The sequence below is a fragment of the Octopus bimaculoides genome, unplaced genomic scaffold, assembly GCF_001194135.2.
Source record: "Octopus bimaculoides isolate UCB-OBI-ISO-001 unplaced genomic scaffold, ASM119413v2 Scaffold_363799, whole genome shotgun sequence".
NCBI lineage: Eukaryota > Metazoa > Mollusca > Cephalopoda > Octopoda > Octopodidae > Octopus > Octopus bimaculoides.
The window spans coordinates 1-5,000 of record NW_026379638.1 but is presented as its reverse complement, the minus strand read 5'-3'; the positions used below and the strand labels follow the sequence as shown (position 1 = coordinate 5,000).

Genomic DNA, 5,000 nt, shown 5'->3' with positions numbered 1-5,000 from the left:
ATTTATATATATATAATCTTAGAAATATATGTATATATACATATGTGTACATGCATTTATATATAAAACCTCATAAATGTGTGTGTATACGTTTATATATATATATATATACATACATAAAATCTTGTAAATATATATATGCATATATATAAATTCATAAATATGTCTGTGTTTATATATATATATATATATATATATATAGGCATATACATATAACCTTATAAGTATATATATACATATACACGTGTGTTTATATATACATATTTTATATATATATATATTTTATATACTAGATATATATTTTATATAAATATGGATATATATATAAATATATATTTATATATATATTTTATATATATATGATATGTAATTGTATATTATTACACATACATTTCATATATTAATTATATATATTATATAAATAGTATATGTATATTATATATATTACATAAATATTATAAATAGATATATATATATATATAGTGTATATATTTATTATATATATATATATACATGCTATATAACTCTCTGTATAAAATATATATATTATTCATATGCATGTATTTTACATATGTATAATATATATATAATACATATATTTTATATACATGTTTTTTATATAATATAGTATATATTTGTGTGTGTATGTATACATATACATACATCTGTAAACATACTTAATTATATATATATATATATATATATATATATATATATATATATATATATATCCAACATTTCTGTTGAAGTTTAATGCTTCCTACTTTTGATGCTATTACTTTCCTGTCTAAAATTTTTGTCTTCTATTGGGATATTTGTGTATTTATAATTTATTTCGGTACTATGGATAAATTTTATTGCATTTGTATTTATATTTATATCTTCTAACTTATTTTTTTGTATACATCTGAATGCATGATTATTATACATATTAAATTATGTATAAATTTAGTCAATTTTATCTTCTCTATCATGTTCCTGAATAATAGTTTAATCTTATTTACTTAATACTATTCTGTATATTACTATGAATTTATTATTGCAATTTTTAATATCATTTTCACAATTAAAGTTACTAAGGTATTTATATATAATGCTACATAATTTCATATCTATTTTTATTACCCTTTTACTATTTCATTATTATTAATATCATCATCAACATCATTACTATTGTTATTGTGTTTTGTTGTCATTATTATTGGTATTGTTCTTTTTATTATCACTATCCAACTCAATTTCATCTCATTGTCCATTTTTCAGATGTCATAGTGGCCAAGATATTTATCATTTTATAGATAATTTTTCATGATCCTCATCAGTATCATAGTCTTCTCATTCATAATCATATTTATCTTTCTTTTCATCATCATCATCTTCATCATTATTGACATCATTCTCTGCGATATTTTCATCATCAGTATTTTTAACATTCAATATACTCATTGTCATTCGGCATCCTGTTGTCCACTGCAAAGCTGGGCTTCACATTTTTTTTTTTATTATTTATATTATTGTTGGGAATTTTCTTTACAATTTTATATATATATATATATATTCTTTTGAATTTTTCTGTTAATTTTCAATGCAAAAACTATCAACTCTGGCAGACAGGAAACAGTCACCTGCCGGACTGCAAGCAAATAATCGCGACAATAGAAATTATTAAGATGAAAAATTGTTGTAGGTGGGATACATTCTTCGATTCCACACCATTTATAAGTTCGTGTGAGCCACCTTTACCAACGGTGATTATATTAGTCTCCCCCTGCTGGTGTTGAGTATTAGAAGATGCTGTATGTTCTTTTTGGGTCACACATTTTGCTGTAAAAGATAAGAAAACAAAGATAAGCAAATATTGAAAGCAATAATAATGGGGTGGATTTTTAGGTAATAAATGCAATGATTAAGTAAAAGCAGAATTAATGTCTGTGCCCATGCCGGCTTCTTTTAGACCACTGATACTCATCCATTGTTTTCTTTGTTTTCTTAGTCGTATTTTATTCTTCTGGACCATAACAAGCATTTGCTGTTAAAAATCTATTATATTTTTATATTTGAATATTATTAGAAATTGTTGTAGAAAATTGTTGAAATAATTTGTGTATTGTAATTGTATTGACTATTGCACATAACTTTTAGTAGCAAAATATTATGAGGACCTCCATGGGTCTTGTGGACCCCAGCTGAGAACCAATGCTGTAGATAGTGCTTAGGTGCAATAAGACTTGGTATAGAAGGGCAAAAGAGAGACAGTGAACACACATGTAAGCTGAATACAGAAAGCCAGCTATGAGAGCTTGAAGTAGACATACAGTGTACCGAATAAAGCACAAAATTAGACAAAAGTGGATGTCAAGAGAAGTGTTGGTATATTTTAGGAGGGTGTGTTGTCATGACAGTTAATGTGAGTAGTTTAGTCCATCCTTTGATAATTCTGAATATGAAATATATATGTTGATGTGGTTATTAAGGTCAACTTTTTAGTTCATCTTATCACTGATAATGTTGTGTTGACCAAAGTTGATGACTTTTCTCTTGAATAGACATTAATGGCAATCGAGAATGCATCTTCAAGTATATCGTTTCGTAGCTTAAGCATACATATAATAACACATGGTCTACAATCAATCTTAATAGGATAACGGTCAGGTGGGGGGGGGGCTGTCTTGGTACTTTTTGGTATGTGTGAATGATGTGATTTTGTCCATGTGTGTATGCATTCATTTCAGGTAAAATGCATTCATTTCAGACATAGTTTCATTACATTTACTATTAGTGGTATTGGTGGTAGTATAATTATTCTTATTAATAATATTGATGATTTCACAAATTTACATTTGAAGTTGTTTTATGCCGACTCACCTTCAGGTTTTGTAAGATGTATACGTAGTGTTTTATTCATTATCATTAAATTGTCCGAACTACAACTTGGGTCAGAATATAGATCCATGGCATCAAGACTATCTGCAAATGTCTGTAAAAGAAATAATGATGAATTAGGTGTTTAAATTCATCATTTACACATAGTTGAAGTTTAATATGATATGGCCCAATACAAATTGGCTTTTTGTTGCAAAGAAGTTACAAATATCTATTGAAATTGCACAGGAGTGGCTGTGTGGTAAGTAGCTTGCTCACCAACCACATGGTTCCGGCTTCAGTCCCACTGCGTGGCATCTTGGGCAAGTGTCTTCTACTATAGCCTCGGGCCGACCAAAGCCTTGTGATTGGATTTGGTAGATGGAAACTCAAAGAAGCCCGTCATATATATGTTTATATATATATATATATATATATGTGTGTGTGTGTGTGTGTGTGTGTCTGTGCCCCTCGCATTGCTTGACAACCGATGCTGGTGTCCCTATTACTTAGCGGTTCGGCAAAAGACCGATAGAATAAGTACAAGACTTACAAAGAATGTGTCCCGGGTCGATTTGCTCAACTAATGGCGGTGCTTCAGCATTGCCACACTCAAATGACTGAAACAAGTAAGAGTTAAGAGATGTTCTACATGTAACTCTTAATGTTTTGTCAAACAACACATGAAATGGCTTGTGTAAAGCAATGAAGATATTAAGTCTAAATACCTGAAGATCATTTGTATGTTCCGTTGATTACTGCGTTCATCTACAATCGAATTACAGCAATGTTGTCACAAGTTTCCTCTACAACCATGTATTGCTATATCACTTTCTCTTGTTTATAATTATATCATCATTATCATCATTATGTTTATATCATCATCATCATTTAAAGTCCATTTTCCATGCTGGCATGGGTTACACAGTTTGGCCAGAACTAGTAAGGTTGGAAGCCGCACCAGGAAGTATTGTTTGTTCTGGCATAGTTTCTATGGCTGGATGCCTTTCCTAACACCAATGACTCTATAGTGAATTCTGGATGCTATCTATTTGGCACCAGTACTTTTAACATGATACTAGCATAATACAAAAAACATACATTTACACCCACACAATGATGGGCGTCCATGCAGTTTCCATGAAGCAAATTCACTCACAAACCCTTAGTTGACCTGGAGCTGTAGTGGAAGAGACTCGCCCAAATTACCGAACTGTAGAACTGAACAAAAAAGCTGTATGCTTATGAGTAAATTTCTTAACTCTCAGTAATCCAAAGAATCAAAAAACAAAACCGAGTAATCAGTTTATGAAATCTACTTACCAAACAGTAGCCCGTTGTTCGTGTTCCAGTTGTGGGCTTCTGAGTGATCAAATGCAAAATATGCTCATTACCCCATGAGAAGAGGCACTGCACAATTTCAACTGAAAGGAGAGAGAAGATTAGCATATGACTATTGCCCTATTTCATGAATTAGCAGTCAATTTTTAATAAAATCATAATTTCAATATTTGTCAATCAGCTGTATAATAATTCATCATTCATTCATTCATCATAATTATAATGTTATACTTCATGTTATTTCATTTCTACATTCTTGTTTTGATTAATCTTATTCACACTCTCTGTCTATATCCATCAACTTCATATTCATAGCTGCCATCATTTGCAGTACCAGATACACTTTCAGTAGTTACAACAGTTGTAAGCCACAATACAAACAACATCACATATACACCACACCGTCATGCACACACACTTATGGGTATACATATCTATACAATATCTTTGGTCATTGTGTGTGTATATATATATGTATGAGTGTGTGTATACACATATATATATACACACACACACACACACACACAAACACAGTCCCTGTAATTCCTATATGATATAACAGTATTGAACAGCAAAACATTGTTTGTAAATATATATACTTATTATGCTTTTAAATGAATAGATAATTGATATGCATATGTGTAAAAAAAATTATGTTTATGTAATTTTTGACCAGAATTTGCTAAAATATCTAACGTGGAAATTATTTTTATATCCATGTAAATACAAATATCTTATTTTTATTGCATTTGTGTAACATTGTTCGTTTTTTTCCCGTCCTTCTTTTTGTATACATT

At 29.4% G+C, this 5,000-nt stretch overlaps 1 long non-coding RNA gene across 1 annotated transcript in view; it reads right to left on the bottom strand.

The window, feature by feature from the left end:
- The window catches only part of LOC106883736 (uncharacterized), an 8,146-nt gene extending 3,838 nt beyond the window's left edge, over window positions 1-4,308 (bottom strand). The window contains exons 1-3 of the long non-coding RNA XR_008267138.1: window positions 4,186-4,308; window positions 2,866-2,977; window positions 1-1,824 (exon numbers count right to left, since the gene is read on the bottom strand). The exon at window positions 1-1,824 is cut by the window's left edge and continues 3,838 nt beyond it. This is a non-coding gene — a long non-coding RNA (uncharacterized LOC106883736). The remainder of the gene's footprint in view (window positions 1,825-2,865; window positions 2,978-4,185) is intronic.
- Between the last annotated feature and the right edge of the window lie 692 nt (window positions 4,309-5,000).